The sequence below is a fragment of the Lutra lutra genome, chromosome 10, assembly GCF_902655055.1.
Source record: "Lutra lutra chromosome 10, mLutLut1.2, whole genome shotgun sequence".
In the NCBI taxonomy this organism is placed as follows: Eukaryota; Metazoa; Chordata; class Mammalia; order Carnivora; family Mustelidae; genus Lutra; species Lutra lutra.
The window spans coordinates 85,572,733-85,598,107 of NC_062287.1; positions in this window are offsets into that span (position 1 = coordinate 85,572,733).

Genomic DNA, 25,375 nt, shown 5'->3' on the forward strand with positions numbered 1-25,375 from the left:
GGACACAGCAAAGGCAGTCCTGAAAGTATATAGCAATAAAAGCCTTTCTCAAGAAAAAAGAAAGGTCTTCAGTACACAACCTAACCCTACACCTAAAGGAGATGGCAAAAGAACACCAAAGAAACCCTAAACCCAGCAGAAGAGAAATAATAAAGATCAGAGCAAAAATCAATGAAATAGAAACCAAAAGAACAACAGAACAAATCAATGAAACCAGGAGCTGGTTCTTTGAAAGAATTAATAAGATTGATAAACCCCTGGTCAGAGTTATCAAAAAGAAAAGAGAAAGGACCCAAATAAATAAAATGATGAATGAAAAAGGAGAGATCACAATGTTGTGATCTCTCCTCCATAAACAACTATAAGAACATATTATGAGCAAACTATATACCAGCAAATTTGACAATCTGGAAGAAACGGATGCATTCCTAGAGATGTATAAACTACCCAAACTGAACGAGGAAGAAATAGAAAACCTGAACAGACCCATAATCAGTAAAGAGATTAAAGCAGTCATCAAAAATCTCCCAACACGGGGGTGCCCGGGTGGCTCAAGGGTTAGGCATCTGCCTTCGGCTCAGGTCATGACCTCAGGGTCCTGGGATTGAGCCCCACATTAGGCTCTCTGCTCAGCGGGGAGCCTGCTTCCCCTTCTCTCTGCCTGCCTCTCTGCCTGCTTGTGATCTCTCTGTCAAATAAATAAATAAAATCTAAAAAAAAAAAAAATCTCCCAACAAACAAGAGCCCAGGGCCAGACAGCTTCCCAGGGGAATTCTACCAAACATTTAAAGAAGAATTAATACCTATTCTCCTGAAATGTTCCAAAAAATAGAAATGGAAGGAAAATTTCCAAACTCATTTTATGAGGCCAGTATTACCTTGATCCCAAAACCAGACAAAGACCCCATCAAAAAAGAGAATTACAGACCAATATCCCTGATGAACATGGATGCAAAACTTCTCACAAAAATACTAGCCAATAGGATACAACAGTACATTAAAAAGATTATTCACCATGACCAAGCAGGATTTATTCCTGGGCTGCAAGTTGGTTCAACACCACAAATTGATCAATGTGATACAATACATTAAAAAGAAAGAACAAGAACCACATTATACTCTCAATAGATGTTGAAAAAGCATTTGGCAAAGTACAGCATCCTTTCTAGATCAAAACTCTTCAAAGTGTAGGGATAGAGAGTACATACCTCAATACCATCAAAACCATCTATGAAAAACCCAGAGTGAATATCATTCTCAATGGGGAAAAACTGAAAGTTTTTCCCCCATTCAGTTTTTCCCCAAAGGTCAGGAACATGGCAGGGCTACCCATTATCACCACTGCTATTCAACATAGTACTAGAAGTCCTAGCCTCAGCAATCAGACAACAAAAAGAAATTAAAGGCATCCGAATCAGCAAAGAAGAAGCCAAACTCTCACTCTTTGCAGATGATATGATATTCTATATGGAAAACCCAAAAGACTCCACTCCAAAACTGTTAGAACTCATACAGGAATTCAGTGAAGTGTCAGGATATAAAATCAATGCACAGAAATCAGTTGTGTTTGATACACCAATAGCAACACAGAAGAAACAGAAATTAAGGAATCAATTCCATTTACAACTGCACCCAAAACCATAAGATACCTAGGAATAAACCTAACCAAAGAGGGAAAAAAATCTGTACTCAGAACACTATAAAGTACTCATGAAAGAAACTGAAGAAGACACAAAGAAATGGAAAAACATTCCATGCTCATGGATTGGAAGAACAGATATTATGAAAATGTCTATGCTACCCAAAGCAATCTATGCATTTAATGAAATCCCTATCAAAATACCATCATTTTTTTTTTCAAAGAAATGGAGCAAATAATCCTAAAATTTATATGGAACCAATAAAGCCCCAGAATAGCCAGAGGAATGTTGAAAAAGAAAGCTAAAGTTGGCAGCATCACAATTCCAGACTTCAAGATCTATTATAAAGCTGTCATCATCAAGACAGTATGATACTGTCATAAAAACAGACACATAGATTAATAGAACAGAATAGAGAGCCCAGAAATAGACCCTCAACTCTATGGTCAACTCATCTTTGACAAAGCAGGAAAGAATGTCCAGTGGAAAAAAGACAGTCTCTTCAACAAATGGTGTTGGGAAAATTGGACAGCCACATGAAGAAGAATGAAATTGGACCATTTCCTTATACCACACACAAAAATAGACTCCAAATGGATGAAAGACATCCATGTGAGAAAGGAATCCATCAAAATCCTTGAGGAGAACACAGGCAGCAACCTCTTCAACCTCAGCCACAGCAACTTCTTTCTAGAAACATCACCAAAGGCAAGGGAAGCAAGAGCAAAAATGAACCCTTGGGACTTCATCAAGATCAAAAGCTTTTGCACAGCAAAGGAAACAGTGAACAAAACCAAAAGACAACTGACAGAATGGGAGAAGATATTTGCAATTGACATATCAGATAAAGGGCTAGTGTCCAAAATCTATAAAGAACTTAGCAAACTCAACACCCAAAGAACAAATAATCCAATCAAGAAATGGGCAGAGGACCTAAACAGACATTTCTGCAAAGAAGACATCCAGATGGCCAACAGACACATGAAAAAGTGCTCCACATCACTTGTCATCAGGGAAATACAAATCAAAACCACAATGAGATACCACCTCACACCAGTCAGAATGGCTAAAATTAACAAGTCAGGCAATGACAGATATTGGCAAGGATGTGGAGAAAGGGGAGCCCTCTTACACTGTTGGTGGGAATGCAAGCTGGTGCAGTCACTCTGGAAAACAGTATGGAGGTTCCTCAAAAAGTTGAAAATAGCTACCTATGACCTGGCAATCACACAACTGGGTATTTATCCTACAGATACAAATGTAGTGATCCAAGGGGTACATGCACCTGAATGTTTATAGCAGTGATGTCCACAATAGCCAAACTATGGAAAGAACCTAGATGTCCATCAACAGATGAATGGATAAAGCAGATGAGGTATATATATATAATGGAATACTATGCAGCCATCAAAAAACCTGAGATCTTGCCATTTGCAATGACGTGGTTGGAACTAGAGGGTATTATGCTGAGTGAAATAAGTCAACAAGAGAAAGACAATTATCATATGATCTCTCTGATGTCAGGAATCTGAAAGGCACAGCGGGGGGCCGCAGGGGTAGCGAGGGAAAAAATGAAACAAGATGGGACTAGAGAGAGAGACAAACCACAAGAGACTCTTAATCTCAGGAAACAAACTGAGGGTTGCTGCGGGGTTGGGGGGAGGGATAGGGTGGCTGGGTTACGGACATTGGAGAGGGTATGTGCTATGGTGAGTGCTGTGAATTGTGTAAGACTGATGATTCACAGACCTGTACCCCTGAAGCAAATAATACATTATATGTTAAATAAAAGAAAAAGGTAGGAAAGCAATTGATTCTATCAACAGGATTTACAAGGAATGTTACAGAAAAGATAGCATCAGTGCTAGACCTTAAATATTAGTCTGGCAAAGACAATGGGGGAAAATAACAAACAAGATAATAACTATATGTTTACACTGTTTATCAATTACCGATAGAAATGTGTACCAGATACGGCAAACTAGATGATGTGCCACTCAATTGTTAGAGACAGTATTGCTATTTTATTCATTCTCGTCTCCCAGAGCCACACATTACATCTGGCACACAACAGTACTAAATAAAACTTCATTTAGTTCAAAACATAGCAAATTTATTCCAGCTTTAATGCCTATGTACTTGCTATTCCTTCTTCAAGCAATGCTCTATCTCCACATTTACATAGAATTTCCTTCATGTTTTTCAGGTCTCATGTCAAATGTTACTTCTTCAAGGATGCCAGAGTGGCTCAGACCTCTGAGTGGCTAACTCTGTTTCAGCTCAGGTCACAATCTCAGGGTTGTGAGATCAAGTCCCACATTGGGTTCCACACTCACTGTGGAGTCCACCTGAGATGCTGTCTCTCCTTCTGCCCCTCATCCTACTTGCACACTCCCTCTCTCTCTAAAAATAGATCTTTAAAAAATGTTAGCTCTTCAATATGCATCACACCCCATTACTCTTCAGTAATTATCTGTTAATTATTTAGTAACTTCATTATATCTCCTCCTTTAAAAAGTAAGTTTTGAAGGGCACCTGGGTGGTTCAGTTGGTTGGGCATATGACTTTTGGTTTTGGCTCAGGTCATGATCGCAGAGTCATAGTGTTGAGCCCTGCAATGGGCTCCATGCTCCCTGCACAGTCTGCTTGAGATTCTCTTCCTCTCCCTTTGCCCCTCCCCCTGCCACGCACATGCATATATACACACATACATGCACGGTCTCTCTCTCTCTCTCTCTCTCCCCCTTTCTCTCAAATAAATAAATAAAATCTTTAAAAAATAAGCTCATGAGAGTACAGTCTCATTTATACTGGCCATGCTATGTCTTCAGCACCTAGGACAGAGCCCAATAATACAATAATATCCAAGATTACATAAGTATTTGTTGAATATTGAATGAATTTACTTCATTTCCCTAGTCCTGAAAGGTACTGAGTTAGTAACTCTTGCTATAGGCACATAATCATTCAAAGAGCAACACACTGAGAATCAGTTGATATTAACAAATCTATTAAATGGTAGTCACGTTGATTGCAAACAAATTGCTTGACCTCTCTGGATCTACTTTCTTACTTTATCTCTAATTTTACTTCCAGCTAAAAGTTCTATCTAGTGACTACATGTGAACAATTCTCAATGCATCTTCAGTTGACTATCTCAGAAGTATTCTCATTTTTTTTAACCTCCAATTTAACAAATCAAAATTTGCACTTTTTCACCTTCAAATTTTTTAAACTACAATTCTGTCAGTAGTATCAAATATTTTATTTTAATCTCCAAGATGAACACTCACAAAATCTTTGATCTTTGTCTTTCTCTTTTTCTTCTTTTTACTCCCCTTCATCTCCTAAAATCTAATATCTAAATAGACCTGGTTGTTCTTCCTTCTAATAGCCCCTCAGAATCACTCTGCATCACTCCTACTGCTATCAGTCAAGTCAGACCCTCATTACTGCAGACATGAGTTATAATCACTTTTTCCTATTATCCCTTTAATCTTCTCTCCTTCATTCTAATCTGCATCTTTCTCCAAAATTATTTTTCAAAATACCACTTAAATCTTATCAATATCCAAATTCAAAAGGATATCTCCTTATCTACAAACCAAGTCCAAATGCATCTGCCTGACTTTTAAGGGTTCCCCACTTTCTAGTTTCATCCCCCTTTCCAATTTTCATCTTCTGTACATAGTAAAGTTCCCAAAAAAGGACCAAGATGTCCTCTACTATAATTTCCTTATTGTCTCCTACCTAATCCATGCTTATTCCCACCTCTATACCTAGAATAAATTTTCAATCCCCCCTTATCTAAATTCTATCCATGTTTTATGCCCAATTCAAGACCTCTTTTCTCCAAGAATCCTTCCCTGAGCACTCTACCCCATTCTGATCCCTCCATTCTCTAAATTTGTTGTGTGCTTAAATTCAACACAAGATTTAATAACAATTCCCCAGTTTTTCTATATGTGTTTAATCTGTTTCTTACATGGGATGTTTTTTAAGTGAAGAACTATTCTACACTTACTTCTTTTATGATCCTGCATCACTTAATGCAGCTCTAGGCACAAAGAACTCAGTGAATTAAAAGGCAACTAAAAGAGCTTTTGTGGGGCACCTGGGTGGCTCAGTGGGTTAAAGGCTCTGCCTTCAGCTCAGGTCATGATCCCAGGGTCCTGAGATGGAGTCCCACATCAGGTTCCCTGCTTAGGGGCAAGCCTGCTTCTCCCTCTCCCTCTGCCTGCTGCTCCTCCTGCTTGTGTGCTCATGTGCATGCTCTCTCTGTCAAATAAATAAATAAATAAAATCTTTTTCAAAATAAATAAATAATAAATAAATGCACTCTAAGCACACCTACTTAGTGACTCAGTATTTGTTTCTTGCTTCATATAACATTAGATTTGGGTTTTTTTAAAGCAAGAGAAAGAGCAAGTACACATGCAGGAGTGGGGGCAGGTTGGGGGAAAGGGATAGAGAGAACCCCAAGCAGCCTCCATGATCAGGGGGAGCCCCATGTGGGCCTCAATCCCACAACCCTGAGATCATGACCTGAGCTGAGATCAAGAGTCAGAAGCTTAGCCAACTGAACCACCTCGGCACCCCATGATGTTACTTATCTTAGATACTCCAAGTTCACAGACTGCCTGGGTGGCTCAGTTGTTAAGTGTCTGCCTTCAGCTCAGGTCATAGTCCCTCACTGGGCTCCCTGCCCAGCGGGAAACCTTTTTCTTCCTCTCCCACTCCCCCTGCTTGTATTCCCTCTCTCATGGTCTCTCTGTCAGATAAATAAAATCATTTTTTTTAAAATAAATAAACAAATACTCAAAGTTCAAAATCATTAACCAAATATTTACAAATTTGGGAATAATAATCTCTATGTCAAAGGCAGAAAATTATATTACTTTTTTAATAATCAACAGTGCTAAACAAACAACAAGAGCAATGAAATAAATTCACGTTTCTCAAAGTGTGGTTCCTGGATCAACAATATCAGTAAGACCTAAAGGACTTTTAGAAATACAAATCTTTGCCTATGTTATCTTAATACTGGCTACATTCCCAATACGCTATCGTTTTTATGATGACAAAATGGCTGCAGGCAATTACCGAAGCTACAAACTTCCTTGCTCCTTCTTCCACAAGGAAAAGATGGCATCCTGATAAAAGTCCCAAGGTTCTGTAGTTGGGGCTGCATCAGTTACTTTTCCAACCCTGAACCAATTACTGGGCTCAAAGTATAGCTGGTGGAAACCCAGCTCAACAAGCTCAACTCGGGATCCAGGTTAATCTCACCAACATCACTATGCCTGAGAAAGTACAGACTATTTAGGGAAATGTCAGGTACTGTTAGCAGGAAAAAGGAAGAATATATGGGGGGGTCAATAAAAACAACTCACATAAGAGCTTACCACAGAGCTCTAAATGAGTTAAAATACAAGAGTAAACTCACTGCTTTTTTCCTTTGGATTAAAGGCAAGTGCCACATTAGTAATCAAAAAAAATGTTATTATAAAATAACATTTTTACTAATCAAATTAGCAGTTTTTTTTTTTAATTATTATCTAAGGGGGCGCCTGGGTGGCTCAGTGGGTTAAGCCGCTGCCTTCGGCTCAGGTCATGATCCCAGGTCCTGGGTTCGAGCCCCACATCGGGCTTTCTGCTCAGCAGGGAGCCTGCTTCCTCCTCTCTCTCTGCCTGCCTCTCTGCCTACTTGTGATTTCTCTCTGTCAAATAAATAAATAAAATCTTTAAAAAAAAAAATTACTATCTAAGGGCCCACGAGTGACTCAGTTAATTAAGCATCTGATTCTTGGTTTCAGCACAAGTCATGATCTCAGGGTCCTGGGATCAAGCCCCACAGCAGGCTCTGTGCTCAGCAGGGAATCTGCTTGAGATTCTCTCCCTCCCTCTCCCTCTGCCCCTGCCCTACCCTCTCATGTGCATGCTCTCCCTCTCTAAAAATAAATCTTTATTTTATTCATTTTTTTTAAAGATTTTTATTTATTTATTTGACAGAGAGACACAGCGAAAGGGAACACAAGCAGAGAGAGTGAAAGAGGGAGAAGCAGGCTTCCTGCCGAGCAGGCAGCCCAATGCGGGGCTCGAACCCAGGACCCTGGGATCATGACCTGAGCTGAAGGCAGATATTCAACGACTGAGCCACCCAGGCACCCCATAGATCTTTTAAAAATACTATCTAGTACTAGTAAAGGGATGGTGAAACTGGCATTCAATCAATTCTGGTAGAAATATAAGCAGAAACAATCCTATGAAAAACAATTTAGAATGTCTCAAGAGTCATAAACTATACAGATGTATATTCATTTTACTTCTGAGAATCCACACAAAAGAAAAAATCCTAAATGTACAAAAATATCCACATTAACAGATATTTACTACTACTTATTCATAAAAACAAGAAAGAATAACTGGAAACAACCTAAATGTCCAGGAATAAGCAAATAATCAATTAGATTATCACTACCTGGGGCAATATATGCAGCCCCTTAAAACGAAAATAGCTAGTATTTGTTGAGCACTTAATACATGCAAGACACTCTTAACACTATATTCAGTTCTCAAAAAAACTTTGGGATATTTACTATTAGTATTTCCATTTCAGAAATGAAAAAAACTGCAACATAAAGAGATTAAGTAATTTGCCCAAGGCAACACATAAGGGATGGAACCAAGATATAAACCCAATAATCTAGATCCCGGCTTGTATTCTTAACCACCACATTATATTACTTCTCCATATTGTGTTTGTGTAGTTTATAACAACAAAATGTTTATGTATGTTTTCTAAAAAGCAAACAATCAACAACAAAAACAGAACTTAGAGTCTTCCAGTTAAAGTTAGTGGGTAGGAGGGACACCTGGGTAGCTCAGTCAGTTAAGCATCTGTCTTCAGCCCAGGTCATGATTCCAGGGTCCTTGGCTTAAACCCTATGTCAAGCTCCCCACTCAGCAGGGAGCCTATATCTCCCTCTTCCTCCCCACAACCACTCCCGCATGCTCTCTCTCAAATAAATCAATAAAAAAAAAATTTTTTTTAAAGATAGTAGGTTGAACACAAGTACTTAGTTCAGTCCCACTAAAATAACAGCAGGCAATTTAAGGGATAAACCTTGGGCAACCCAAATGGGAAATGTGACAGAAACAAAAAATATTGTTTTTTGCCAGCAGACAGTGGAGGAGTAGTATTTACAAGACCTGAGAAAGCAAAGCCAGTAATACAGAAAAGTGGGAAGCAATCTGACTTACATCACTCACCTCCTTTCCCTACACCCCTCCCCTGATCCCTCCTCCTCACCCCTGCAAAGGTCTAGTGATACCAGAACCCTTAAAGGTGAAGGCAAAACGTGTCTAAAGACAGGACAATTGCTTGGGTGTCTTTTTAAAAAGACGTTAGACCCCAGATTCCCTTTCTCTTTCTGGTTAGCCAGATGACTCCCTTCCCTCATCTGGACAGATTAGAAATTGTTCTAAAGGTGATAAAAGCAGAGAGTCTCTACAATAAAGGATAACAGCTCAGGTTTGGGGGACCTACTATCCTGATAAGTGTACATACCAAATGCTGAAACAGCCCTACCTGACCAGCCTTCTTCCTCTACAGGGCTCCTACAGTGGCTAACAGCCAGACAGCTCTTGAAGCAGGAGACTGGAAGTATGTTTTCAAGGAAATTTGGGCCAAGAGAAAAAACATAAATAATATCATACTGGGAGCTTCCACACAAAATGTTTTAGTTGGATTACCTTAAAGAGCACAGTCCACAGACGTCCCCACACGTTTAGAGCTTCTAATCCACTTTTCTGGTGCCTCATTCTTAAACAACAGCAGAGACCGAAAGACTTTCAAGGGTAAGTGTCTAATTTCAAACACAGAGACCAAAACAAATGAAAATTTTTTAAATGAAATTTAGAGGAAGCAAAGATTAAGCAGAAGGAACACTTTCAAAAGAAACATCTTTAATATTCTCATTAAAAGGTAAGACCACACATTTCATTTGTGAAAAAAGGAAGATGCTATGCTAAAAGGAAGATTCTCAGAAATATTTTTATTTAGTAGAAATAAAGACAAAATTGAAGAAATCTTACAAAAAGAAGTGCAAAAAGCCAAAGCAATACGGATTGAAGAAAAAAATACTAGAGGATTCATTCAGAAGTTCCAGTAACTACACCCTAGAAGTTCCAAAAAAACATATAGAGAAATTAGAGAATAAATCATGACAAACTGTTGGACACCTGGTCAGTCAGTTAAGCATCTGACTTCAGATCAGGTCGTGATCCCAGGCTCCTGGGATCAAGTCCCACATTGGGCTCCCTGATCTGCCAGGAGCCTGCTTCTCACTCTGCCTCTCTCTCTGTCCCTCATGAATAAATGAATAAAATCTTTTTAAAAAAATAAAATTATGACAAATTGTCAAGATTGATTTTTCTCAGAACTAAAAAATATGAGTTTGAAAAAAGCTCATGAAGTGCCGGCTCCAAGACAAATCATGGTAAAATAATAGAACAGTGGAGAAATGGAGAGGTCCTACAAGTTCCAGAAAGAAAAAAAAAATTCCACACAAAGGATGAAGAATTAGAGTTTTCAATATCTACAATAAAATCTAGAATAAAGAAGCTAAGTCTTCAAAGTTATTACCAAACCAGAATTTTATTGCCATGCCAAGTGTGGAGGTAAAAGATATTTTTAGATATGCAGTTTCCAAAACAATTTACCCTCCATGCATTCTTTCTCAGGAAGCTACTTAAGGATTTCTGCAAGGAAGAGGAAGATATGGAATCCAGGAAACAAGGGACTCTAAGTGAGAAAGAGAGGCAACAAAGCCCTGCGATGGTGAAGGGGCTGGTACAGCTAGCAGTCCAGATTGGTGTGCTTTAGTAGGTTCTGGTAGAAAGCTCAATAGGATAAAATGAACAGATTACCAACTGTTTTTAAATCACTAATAAGCGTTTTACATAAATGAGAAAAGTCTGGGGTTGAATTAGTAATGAACACATCAAAAAGTAACAATGGAGGAAACAAGACAATGGTTGGAGGATGTTGTACAGGAAAGGAAAATAATTATAGCATACTACAATGGTTCAGTTATAAATAGCATTTATTCAGTCATAATAATATACACACAGTCAAGATTAGAATATAACTATCATAAGATGGATGGTAGGATAGTATGTGAAGGGAGAGAGGTTAGGGCACAAGATGAAAGAAAGTTAAATCTTCACCTCCAATCATAGAGTCTTTAGATAATGCCTAAAACTGGAAAATCAAGAAGTAGCAAATGATAAGTATATTATTTAGACATGTGGAAGTAAATGGCTAAAGAATAAGCTAAAAGAGTTTAAAGTAATTGCTCTGGAGAAGAGAAAATGGCAGGGTAAACTACTGTTTTTTCCTGAACAAACCTTGTAAAAAATTTTTAGTTATTTACACTATATACACATGTAACTGATGAAGTACATACTAAATTTTTTAAGATTCAAGGGGTACCTAGGTGGCTCTGTCAGTTAAGGGTCTGACTCTTGATCTCAGCTCAGGTCTTGATCTCAGGGTTGTGAATTCAAGCCCCATGTTGGGCTTCACATCCAGCATGGAGCCTACTTAAAAAAACTGGGATTCAAAATTATATAAGCATCATGATTAAAACCATACCCATATAAATGTCATCAAAAAATACTGAAAGTGGGGCGCCTGGGTGGCTCAGTGGGTTAAGCCGCTGCCTTCGGCTCAGGTCATGATCCCAGGTCCTGGGTTCGAGCCCCACATTGGGCTTACTGCTCAGCAGGGAGCCTGCTTCCTCCTCTCTCTCTGCCTGCCTCTCTGCTTACTTGTGATTTCTCTCTGTCAAATAAATAAATAAAATCTTTAAAATATATATATATATACTGAAAGAGAATACATCATTATGATAACTGTAGTTATCTTTCAGTGATCAAAGCACAAGTGATATTTTCTCCATTCTGCTTTCTATAAAGTGCATATATAATGGAGGAAAAAATTTTGTTATGTTTTAAGCTGTTACAGAATTACTTCAGTTGCAAACCCTCAGAGAGATATATGAAATCAGTTTAGTTGCAAGCAGCATTTTTATGAAAGAGGAGAGAAAAGAACAGGATAGATTGGGCTTTTTTTTTTAATTTATTTATTTTGGTGGGGGGGCAGAGAGAGAGAGATTCCTCAAGCAGACTCCCTGCTGAGCAGAGTCCGATGACCCCTGAGATCACTACCTAAGCCAAAACCAAGACCAACTGAGTCACCCAGGTGCCCTTAGATTTACCTGCAATTTCCACATACAGTAAGTTTCATTAAACCTTCATATTAATTATATCCAATGTACTGAATCACAATGTGAAATGTATTTCTTACTGTGGGCCAGAGTCCAAAAATAGTTTTGTTTCCTAAAGATTTATTTATCTTAGAAAGAGTATGAGTGGGAAGGCAAAAAGAGTGAAAGAATCCCAAACAGACTCTATGTTGAAACTGGAACCTGACACAGGGATTGATCTCATAACGCTGAGATCATGACCTGAGCCGAAACCAAGAGTTGGATGCTTAGCCAACTGTGCCACCCAGGCGTCCCCAAAACAGTTTTTATAATACTATTTTAGATAGCTTAATAAAGTGAGAAACAAGAGTTTTGAAATTTGGGAGCACCTGGGTGGCTCAATGTGTTAAGCCTCTGCCTTCGGCTCAGGTCATGATCTCAGGGTCCTGGGCAAGCCCCGCATCGGGCTCTCTGCTCAGCAGGGAGCCTGTTTCCTCACCCCACCCCCACCCCCGCCTCTCTGCCTACTTGTGATCTCCCTCTCTCTGTCAAATAAATAAATAAAATCTTTTTCTAAAAAGTTGTGAAATTTTGTGCTATATAGATTTTTATAGTATGCTTTTGAAAAAGACACAGGCATTTTTGTCGATTCCTGTAAGAATCCACATCAAATGTGGATTCAAACTCTGCCTTCTCTTACTAGCTGTGACCTCTTTGCATTTCAGTTTCCTTTTATACAACAGTGATAATGACACTCACTTTACAGAGTGTGAGGATTAAAGGAGGTAATGTATTAAAGTCCTGGCATATACAGGCCAACAGCTAGTGAACAAGAAATGAGGATGCTAGTATGGACAAAACATGACCTTTTGGTCATTTAAAGGAGACATGAAATATTTAATTTGAGGTTTCATTTACTTTTCACTCTATAGGTCAAAATACTCTCACATTTCAATACTGATTTTATTACAACAATCTCTAAAAATGCATATGCTTTTCCCTATTTTGAAACATAATTTGAATAAATTTAAATAAAGATTCCATATAGGAAAGAAGTCATTCAAAGATGCTGAACTATACCTTTATTTTTAACATTTGACTCCAAAGTGTTAATAACAAACTCTTAAAATAGTTCATTAATTTATAGTACTTTATAAGTTTATTACTTATATTTGTAAATATAATAAATATGCTTATATAAATATATATTTCATTATTTAAAAGTCTTAAAAAATAAAGCCAGTATTATAAAATGTTTGAAACATTACCTCAGCAGTCACCATATTACTAATTTTATATTTGCAAGTACTGCCATTTTTTAGAAAAGAGATTTTTTCAAAACTACATAATAAAAATCTATATTTTACCACAACTTAGGAGTTCTAACAGCTTTTATATCTTTGAAAGTATTTATTAAAAATTACATCTTAAATACTCTACAGGGGAAAGGAAGTTAGCCTATAATCCTGATAGGGGTCAGGGTAATAACACAAAATGGACAAATTACACTGTCATTCTACTTAAATTATTTAAGTTATTTAATTTGACCTGTAGATAGTCTCTTGTCTTCTCATCATGCCTGACTTTTAAGTGGGAGGTCTTCATTCATGATGATCCTTTAATAGAAGCAAAGCTTTCTCCATTTAACCCATGCTGTTATCAATCATGTACAGGGATAAATGAGCCTGTAAGATTTTGCCAGTATCACAAATGACACTGTGACCTGAGGCCAACATCTTTATTTGCTTCTCCAGTGATTCACTTCAGCAGATATTAACCAATTTTATAATCCATGAAAGGCAAAATTAAAGGACACCATCCATAAAACAGAATAATTCCTATCAGCAACAAAGTGATGTGTGTATTATCTTATAAATTATATGGCCATACAGTGTGGTAATGTAATGAAGTAAAGATGGTAATAATCAAATGCCTAGGGCAAACGCTAATATGCATTTAATCACACAGCATGAAGCCATTTGTCACTACAGTTGAATGCATGTGTACATAAAATACATGAGTCACGTCCTTATTGTTATACTATAACAGCATCAATTTCACACTATCATTTCACATAATAACAACTGGTAGGATTTGACATTAGCTAAAACATTCAAAGAGTATAAGCAAAATCATCAACAGCTTTACAAATATAAAAAACAATTTGATTTCTCAATGACTAAAACAAAGCATTCCCCCCCCTACAAATTCTTTGTTAAAGAAATAGAACTTCCAAGTTTCCTTTTCTTCTTTAAATAACACTTAAATTGGTTTCATCATATTGCCTTTTACTCTTAGGAACACTCTTACAACTTGAACTGAATGCTAAAGCAGTCTCACAAGGCTATCTCCTTCATAAGTAATTATTAATATTAAAATATAAAATACAGATGACGTTTGTCACAAAAAGTGCATGCTTGTGTGAAAAACTGTATTCATTAATTACACACAGGCTGGTGTGTGTGTAGATTAGAAAAGATTCAGAAAAAAATGCCATGACATGATCTAAAAATATATAAACATTATTTAATTATCTAATCTTGGATTGGGAACACTCAATGGGAAATCACCTTAACTTACGTAAATATTATATAATAGTATTATAAATATTACATTTCCTCAAGCTTATTCCCTCTAAAAGTGAAGGACCAAAGGGTCTTTTATGTATAGGACAGTGCCAATTAGGAACTGAGTACATTTGCAGTCATATTCTATCTTGTATTAGCAATGGTTATGTTAGCCATTATAGTGTAAGTTCCTTGACTAGTGACCAAATCTCTCTCTCATTCCTGTGCCTTCACACTGCCTAATACAATAATTTACAAAAGTCAAGCACTCAAGATTTTTTTCATAGCACATTGCAATGAATTGACTAGATAACTCCTACCCTTTGGAAAAGGTGAGGAGGATATTTGGAAATCAGGAGTCAAATAAGGTAGGATGTATAAGCAGTATGCCCTGTAATCATGATAAACTTTAAAAGAAATATATCACAATCTTAGAAAAACCTATGGAAGAATAATTATGTAACAGAGGAAAATGGAAGAGTGTCCACAGTTGGATTTTTTTTAAATTAAACTTATAAAGACAATAAATAACACATGATAGGACTTAACACATCTGTTTAAGAAACTGCAAATGATACAAATCTGAGTGAATGGTCTTTACCTTCAAAGTCTAGAAAGGTAGAGAAAGCATTCATTCAAAAAATGTAAGCCTAGATATGATACTAGGCATGATGTAAGACATGACAGAAAAAAAAAAAGGTGCTCTAAGTGTTGAAAGAATTCAAGCACATAGTGCCCAACCCTCAATTATTCACCTATAAAATAAAGATACTAAACTAAGTTTAAATTTTTATTTGTTAATTTATACATATCATGTCTCATTACCAAAATAGTTATAACTACAATAGCAAATTGGAGTACATGATGTCTAGCAATACTTCTGCCAGTAAAAATCTGTTTTAATTCATCTATGGAGAAGAGATTTCAGGCTATTGAAAAACTCAAGAGATAGTTCTCAAAAAAGGATTTTGAGACAGACCCTGAGCAAAGGAAAATCAAATCTGGTTGAAGGATAGGAGGGTAGTTCTTACTGACACAAACTGATTTAGAATGTAGTAAGTCTTTGAACAGGTTTCACAAACTGAGGAGGAAAGAAGATAGAAGATAGTTTAAGGTCATAAGTAATCAAGGAAAGGGAAGGGAAAGAGAGAAATTGAAACATTTTACAGAAAGAAGTCAGTAAAGATCAAGGAATTAAGTGAGGAGGGGATAACCGAAGAAGTGACATCTAGGAGTTGAGTACTGAGTAACAGATATATGAAAATAATTATAATACAATAAGGCCATGTGCAATGGTAGAGATCCTTAGCACTATAACAGCAGAAAGAAGGGGCTTCTAATCCAGCAAGGGAAAAATCAAGGAAGAATTGAAAAGTCTGAGACTTCCTGGGGGCGGTGACCTCCATGCTGAGGCTTAAAAATCTTAAAAGTTAAGAAATTAGCAAAGTGAAAAATGAGGTAAAAGTGCTTTAGAGGGGAAAAATAGCATAAGCAAAGGCACAGATGGACACAACATCATTTTAAATGAGGAACTAAAAACAGCTTAAGGTTAGAGTTTACCATGTAAGCCTGGAAGAAGAGATGAGGCATGAGAAGCACACAGGTCTTTGGTCTTTTGGTCCATGTTTAGGAACTTTAACTAAGTAAAACCTTCACACACTCTGCTCTCTTATAGAGAATGTTTTCCTCTATCTTTCCTGTTTAAATGCAATTTAAAAATCAGATTGAATTTCATCTCCTCTGTGATCCTTTTCTTATGAATCCAGTTTACACCATTTCTCCTTTCCTGAACTGTACTTGTTGCCCATATCACACAATTATTGTATTTATTGCTCCATTCTTATTGTCTGTTCCCATTATTTTGCACTTTATTATGTCAATTTATAATGCTGCCATAAATGTTATTTTTTCATTAAGGACTTGATGTTTGTAGAAGGTTTATTAAGCTCCAGAGGGAAGTGCACTTGGGAGACACCTGATAAATAATTTCTTAAATTACTATAAATCATGTATAATTGTTAAAATACTCTGAGTTTCTTGAAAGAAAATATTTTACACTAAAATATTCCCTATTCGCAATAAAATCTTTGCAAATTTCTCCTTGTTTTAAGAAAAGGAGTAGGGATTTCATATATAAATTTTAGAAATTTAATACTTAAATTCTAAAAAGGAATGGTCTGAAATGTATGAAGGAAATGAGAGAATTGGAAATTCTCTCCATAAGGATCATTACATGAAACCAAACATGAAATATACTATTAAAAGTACCATAAATTTGGGGCACCTGGGTTGCTCAGTCGGTTAAGCACCTGCCTTCACAGCTGAGGTTATGATCCTAGGGTCCTGGGACTGAGCTCAGCGGGGAGCCTTCCTCTCCCTCCCCCCACTCTGCTTGTGCTCTCATAAATAAATAAAATCTTTTTTTAAAAAAATTAAAGTACTATAAATTCAACTAATCTAAAGCAATATAACAGAGATCTTTGTATCAAATACATAAACACTCATTTTGGTCACCTTATACATAAAATGTAAGAAGATCTTTTAAATATTTCTTAACCACTTAAAATCCTTAATTATACTAAACTCCAAATTTTTCCAAATATGAAAAAAACAAGAGTAAATTTTCAAAATATCCTAATAAGAAGGATTCTAACACAGCTGGAAATTGCTTACTGAATTTAAACTGAAAATAAAAGCTTTAGTTTATATTAATCAGTGCCCGAGATTTTCATAAGGGCTTTTCTTATTAACAGAAAGATTCCATGGGTCATAAGAAAACTAAGAAGGCTGAACAGCTTCCTGACATCCTCCTGTCATGTCCATATTAGCAAATAGAATAAATAAATTGTGAAAATTACATTAAAAACTTACAGTAAAAATTCTCACACAACATACATACAGCAAAAACATTTTTCCTTAATTATCTACATGAGCATTTTCCAAAGTCTAGAGGGCAAGAGGTCCACAAAATACATCTCTAAAAATGGGTTCCACTGTCAAATAAATCTGGGAAATGCTGCATACTAACTCCCCATCTTAGAGATTACCATTAGCATACCATTAGCATAGTTAAAACACATTTAAGTTTAACCTCAATTTCCCAAGTTTATCTTAATCATGAAACACTTTTTTTTTTTTGATAATTCAAAATGCAAACTAATATTCTGGGGAACATGTGTCCCAAAGAATGTGTTTTGGGAAATTCTAACAATTCTCACATGAAATTGTTCCATGTTCTTACTTTATTCGTGGCTTGAATTGATTATAAAGGATAATTTCCCAACAAGAAATGTATTATCAGGACTGGTAGAAGAATATTATCTTCAACAAAGATATTTATCATTTAAAAATAGACTAGAAAAAGGAAAATAGATTCGAAAAAAATAAAGTAAAAAAAAAAGTAAATTGCTCATACTAAAGGTAAGTAATTGTTTCATCTGTCTCATTCAGTATTTCAGGTGTATATACCCATTTATACTGGACTGCATGTAAAATGTATTTCTTAATGTAGGCTCTAATCTGAAAGTTTAAGAATGCAATGAGTTCCAAAAATGCTATGAGCTGGGTTAAACAGGTTCCTTTACTGCGGGACTTTTGAAAACCTTTAATAAATGTCTAAGAGTGTCTCTAACTCGGGAGCCTGCATAGTTTAGTGGGTTAAGCCTCTGTCTTGGCTCAGGTCATGAGGTCGGGGTCCTGGGATCGAGCCCTGCATTGAGCCCCCTCTGCTCAGCAGGGAGCCTGCTTCCCTCTCTCTCTCTCTGCCTACTTGTGATTTCTCTTTCTCTCTGTCAAATAAATAAATAAAATCTTTGGGGGGGGGAGGGAAGTATCTCTGGCCATAGGAAACGTTTTGCTGAAGCATCTCACATGACCAGTGTTCCTTAGAACACAATTTAGGAAATACTTCTTGTTGGAAACCATGCACCCCCAACTGTCTTGAGGCACATTATACGAAACTGATATTCAGTTCTTACCTCTTTCATAATATCCACAGCTTTCTCATCTTAACTGCAAGTTCTTCACTATTTGGTCAGACTTAACAGTAACCTTAATTTGATTTACATGAAGTAGTAGTGAAGCAACCATGCGTCAATTCTGGCCCTAGCACTTACCGACTGTGTAGTTATCAGCCTTGTATTATTATTTAACCTCTTTCCCACAGCTTCCTCAATATGGCCTAGGAGACTAATGAAAACACTTAGGTCACCAAGTATGGTATTGGTTTCTTTGTTGTTGTGTTTTTGTTTTTAGTTTTAAATAAAATAATGCTCATAAAGCATTTAGTGCAGTGCCTGGCATGTAATAAACTTTCAACATATGAAAGATGTCTATTACTATCAGAAAAACACTTATAACACCAGTAGTTATGAAATCCATCGTCAACGCTAAGAAACTAAAAACGCTATGCTGCCACCCAGTGGGCATTATGATATAAAAACTGATAAACAGGTTCCTTCCTGATACTACGGTATGAAACAGTATAAAAATTAAAATACTCTCTCAACTTAAATTAGCACACTTGATAAATCATCGAGTGGGGAATAGAATTCTTAAGAATTCAAGAACTAGTGGGGCACCTGGTGGCTCAGTCGGTTGAGCACCCAATTCTTGATTTCAGCTCAGGTCATGATCTCAGGATCCTGGGATCAAGCCCTGCTAGGTCTCTGCCTCAGCACGGAGTCAGCCTGAGATTCTCTCCCTCTGCTCCTCCCCCATCTCGCATTCATTCTCTCTCTCTCTCTCTCTCTCTCTCTCTAATACATAAATAAATCCTTAGAAAAAAATAAATAGATTTTAAAAAGGAACTCAAGAATTACTTCAAGTCCTCCCTGAAAGCAGGGAGGATTTGAACACAAAAACTGGCTGAAGAAATGACTGGAAAAGACAATTGCGAAGGACTTTAAAATAAATCCCCCCCCAGGTAATGTTTGCTGATTTTCAGGTTGGAATATCTCATCAGGGTTTTTCCTTCAAGGTACAAAACAAAGAGCCATAGGCATTTATCACCACTAAAGCAAAATAGCAAAATAACCAAAATTAGAAGAATCTCATTAGTCTAAGTGGAAGATTCTTAATGGAACAATCACATTTTCTAAGTAAGTGTACTGATTACAAAGATTCCCACAAATACCTTGAGAGTTGTTACTGATGATTTCCAAAAACAAAGGTAAATGGAAGATAAAACAATGACATGAATAAAGTAAATCTAATTCAACATTATGGGGATTGGCAAACCAGTCATTTTACTCCCTGGGAAATTCCATTTCAGTTTGTGCAATGCACTTCAGAAGGAATACCATTACTATAAGAATAAAGAAAAGTTGCAAAATTTTCCTCCGGGATTTACACACTTGGGCAACTCCCGGATTTACACACTTTGGCAACTATGCTTCAAACACCCTGCAAGTGACATCCACCAAAGAAAGCCGAGATTCACTTCTAACGGTTCAAAATGGTGCAAACCTTAAGCACCAGACGTGCCTGAAAATCTTCACAAGAATGCCCAACATTATTACACTTATTCTTAATGCAAACATGAGGTCGAAAAACAAACCAAACAAAACCTAAAACACACATACAGGATGCTCCCGTGCGTCTCTATAATGAACAGACAAGACACCTTACCAACCGGAAGCCTTGATACCGCTTCAGGAAAAGCCACGAGAAGGCCAAGCAAAGACTACGAGGTCCAGGGGTGAAGACCTCTCCCTGGTCGGTGGGTGAGAGCTTCTAGACGCCACCAACTCAAGTCGGGAGACTTCCGGGGAAGTCAACCACTGGGCCGCCGGAGAGAAGGACAGGTCAGGCAGCTAGAAATGCTGGTGAAAGCCTTAAATGGGCGCTGGTTGTAAAGATTAGAAAGATTTCTGAAGAGCCCACCCGCAAACCAGAAACGGTTCTGAGTTACCTCAGCTGTCCGCCCTCTCACTCCCACAGCTTCCGGTTCACCTTTCCCACCCAGGAGAACTTCCGGTTTCCAGGCCGGAAGCTGGTCGTAAATGCACCTGGGGCAAAATGTGATTTTTGGTTACAATAAAAAATTAAAAAAAAAAAAAAAAAGACCAGAAACAAGATTCTGCAAAGTTTCTCTGATTGCTCAAGGTTTTTCTTTGTTTAAGTAAAATACCTATTGGCTTATCTATCTGTATTTAAAAAAAAAAACTTTGCAAGAATAAAGAAAAATCTGATGTGTTACCTGTTGGAAGCAATGGGAACTGTGCAGATGGGCACAGGAAAGACTGGAAGACCTCATTGAACGTCTTTTTATACTTTTTATGTTGAATCATGTGACAGAAAATTATAGAAAAAAATGTTGATTTTTTAAGTGAATTAAGAGAAAAACTATAGCTATAAATATACTGATGATCAAAATAAATAAGCAAACAAACATACTGATGATTACACCTACTGTAGCACCTGATGTTTCAGGCCTCCTGCATAGTTTTTGCTGTCCTGTCCAAATTTGAAAGAAATCATCCCTGTCCTCAAAAATTTAATCACATATCCAAATACAAATCTATCTGGAACTCTTTTTCCTGACTGCCTTCTTTCAGGTCTTCCTCCAGGTGTGACCATATTAGGAGAACTTCTCCAAACACTCTATATAAAGAAGTAACACCCATAAAACATACTCAACCCCTGCCTTGCTTTGTTCTCTAGAGAGAGAACCATCTCTATAGAGATGATTTATTGTCTATAAACAATACTCTAGAAAAGAGTATCCATGAGCTATGTCTATTATCTGTTTATTGCCTATATTCTAGAACATAAGCTCCCTGAAAACAGAAACTACTTTGTTCAGCTTTGTATACAAAATTCTACACAATGCCTGGCATACAAATGCCAATAAATATAACCTTTCAATTTGGTGTATGCTAACTATAATAGCTATACTCTAACAATGACGAATATTTACTGATAATTTACTATGTGTCAGATCATGAGCTAAGTGTTTTACATATATCATCTCCTTTTACTATCCGCAACAACCCTTTTATATTATCATATTATATATTATATTATATTATTATACTTTTTGTGCATTAGGCAACTAATTTATAAAGAGGTTAAGAAGTTTAACTTAATGACCTCTGATCCCCTTCTAATTCTATGCAAATTTTCCAATGACTGGTAAGTATAAAATATAACCTATTCCTAAGGAGAGGTTTAAAATGATTTTCAGAATTTTTTTGTTATCTCTTTTACTAAAATATTCACTACAGATATGTATAGCTCAATGGAAAATACCCTGGTTTCAACTGAAGTGCCTATTTTAAAATAAGAGTTTAGTTAATCACTTTTAAAATAACCTCATCATTAGGTTAACAAGAATAATAATACTAAGTGTATCTTTTGACCTAGTAATCCCACTTTGGAGATAACATTCCAAGAAGAATAATCAACTAGAGACAGGAGAAGGAAGAATAACAATTTTTACAAAGGTGTTTATAGCGAGCTTTTTACAGCAGTGAAAATTTTGAATTAATAATTCTGAAATTGTTGGATATTTTTATTTTTTTTAAGATTTTATTTATTTATTTGACAGACAGGGATCACAAATAGGCAGAGAGGCAGGTGGGCGGGGCGGGAGGAGTGGCAAGCAGGCTCCCCGATGAGCAGAGAGCCAGATGTGGGGCTCGATCCCAGGACCCTGAGATCATGACCTGAGCCAAAGGCAGAGGCTTTAACCCACTGAGCCACCCAGGTGCCCCTATTGGATATTTTTTAAAACTACATGGTATATCAGTACATTCAAATCCTTCATAACTTATTAAAAAAATAGGCTTCAATGTACAAAAATGTAAGAGAATTCAACTATAAAATACAGAACCCAGCAATGGGTATAATGATTAAGGCTATAAATATAGCTGTGAATTCTGAGAATGATCAAAGAAAATTTTGGCACAATGTAACTCATCATTTAAATTCATGGAATTATTTTTTCAATTGTTAAAGTACTTAACAAAACTTGATAAATTCTAAAGCCTTATTATTTCAAGTTACAACTATGTAGACTTGGTTTAAGCTGTAGTAGAAATTTTCTTTTACACACAGTAAAAGAAGCCATGAAATGACCACCTTTGTGGTTCCTCAAAGAATTCCACATACTTCTGCCACTTGCCTGGCATATCCTTTTAGTCCTCCTCCTGGCTCTCACCTCCCCCAACTATCTCACCCTATTCTGAAGTTCTCTTAGTGTTTGCACTTGCTTCTCCCTCTACTTTTCAATCACCCTGCCTGCCTAAAAACACATTATTCTTTAAACCTAGCTCACAAGTCTCCTCTTTGAAATTTCATCAACCCTTCGCTCCTCTCCAAGCAAAATTAATCATCCCCTCCTTGGTATAATCACTGCATTCTATATATCTTTATTGTAGTATTTATCACACTGCACTATAATTATTTGCACTTTCTTTCTCAGACTGTGAACTCCTTGAGGACAGGGACTCTGATCATATTTACTTTTAAATCTCTTAAAGACTAGCACGGGGAATGGCACATACATAGTCGTTAAGAGCAAATGGCTTGATACAAATCCTGACTCGGCCATTTACTACTCATGACCTTGGGCAAGGCCCTCAATCTCTCCACATCAATAAAATGGGGATAAGGATAATACCTATGGAGGCACCTCAGTGGCGCAGTTGTTAAGTGTCTGACTCTTGGTTTCAGCTCAGGTCATGATCTCAGTATCATAAGATCGAGGCCCAAGTCGGTCTCTGCACTTAGCGTGGAGTCTGCTTAAGATTCTCTTTCCCTCTCTCTGCCCCTCCTGCTCCTGTGCTCTCTCTCTCTCTAAAATAAATAAATCTTTTTTTTTATAAAGATAATACCTATCCCTTAGGTGTAAATATGATAGATAAGTTGCATAAAGTGCATCATACCATTTCTGGCGGGTAGTAAGCATTCAGTAGGTGTTGACTGTTATTATTACTACTACTATTGTTATCATGACTATTGTTTCTAAGAACTCAGTAAATATTGATTGGATAAACTAATGAACGAGCGAGCTGTATTTTAGTTGGCTATCAGGCATCTGAATCCAAACCCAGTTGGTGGTAAGATCTTCCTCTTTCTTCTGTATTCTTCCATTTTTGCCTTTTTTTTTTTTTTCCTCTGAGAGAGATCATGTGTGCAGGGAGGAGGTATGAGGGAGAGGGTCAGAAGGAGTGGGAGAGAAAGAATCCTAAGTAGGCTCCACGCTCAACACAGAGCCTAGTGCAGAACCTGACACAGGACTCCATCTCATGACCCTGAGATCATGACCTGAGCCAAAATCAAGTCAGTCACTTAACTGACCAAGCCACCCAGGCACCCCCTCATTTTTGCCTTTTAGCTCTTGGTCCTCATTTCTTCCTCTCATTCAATCTGATATAACTTTACATATATCAGATTGATCCGAAAAGTAAAAAGCTTTCCTCACTACAAAATCTGTGTTCTTTTTTAGGAATAAAATGTGAATCTTTATTATAATGTAGAATACTTTTTACACTTGACATAGATTAAGGCCTCGAATCCAACCCTAACCATAATTGTCAGAGTGAACGTATGTCATTTTTACTTGATGTAGCAAAGGGAGTGAGCGTATTTACATGTCTCCCAAACTAGATTCTCCATAATCAGAGTTTTCATATCTTATATTAATAGGCCTGGAGCTACTTAGAATTTGTCATGAATAAGCACAATGACTCCCTGGGAGAATAACAGGAGATAATATCTGCATCAAAGAATAATGTTATATGCACAGAGTAAATGAACAGGTTTCTACAGCCTACAGTAGTAAACGGCTATAGTGAAAACAAGTGCTTATAACTTGTTATAGCTCCAGCACTTATCACATTTCATTATAGTTAATTATTTCCATGCTTGTGGGAAGGGATTATATCTATTCATTTTTGTATCTGCAACCTCAGCACAGTGCTTGGCCCGTGATATACATGTAATAAATGTTTGCGGATATATACTAAAATTTAAAGTCAAAGTTGCATATAGCTCAAAGAATTTCATGTAGTAGTTGGTAGCATCACAGATAGTGATAGAAATCTCTCTCTAAAAGAAAAAAAAAGAAATCTTTCTAAAATTTGCTGGATATATGGGTTTTCATTCTGACTTTTCACTTTGGCAATATGTAAGAAGGTAACATATCCATTATTTGTTGAATTTTAGTTGTCAATGTCAGGATGATGGATTAATCAAACACAAGATGTAGTGCATGTATTACATATATGGTGAGAGAAGTGTATTGTGATCTTATGATTTTTTTAGTTTTGTTTTATATATATACACTACATAGAAGGAAAAAATTACGTTATTTATATTAGAAAATTTGCATTTTCTAATTGAACATATTAATTAAACATATTCCCCCCAAACTTGCCTTTTTTTCTAATATACTGGGTTTTTCTTTTAACTTCTAATTCAAATCTTAATGAAAAGCAACGAGACAAACCCAGCAAGTTCATGAAATATATCTTCTCTGCCCCCTCAACCAGATCCTCTTCCTGACTTTTATTTATGTCACACTGTTATTATTACACCAGTCTCCCAGGAAATCAGGATAGAAACTTCAGAGTAATAGTATTCTACTCTTTCCCTCTCTATTCCTCTTCTCCAAGTTGCAGGACTTATGATGGATTTGGCCGAAGTAGGTGAAGGGAAGTAAAATAATGAATTGCAGAGTTTCCACTTAACCTATTAGGTAGATCATGTGACCCTTTAGTGAAATGGAGAAAAAAGGAGGTTAACATTTTTAGGGGTGAAAATTGTTATCAGGATAACTTTGGCTACAAATAATTAAAAAATTGGGTTGCTGGAGTGGCTCAGTCAGGTGTCTGCCTTTAGCTCAGGTCATGATCCCAGGGTTCTGTGATCAAGCCCTCAGCAGGGAGCCTGC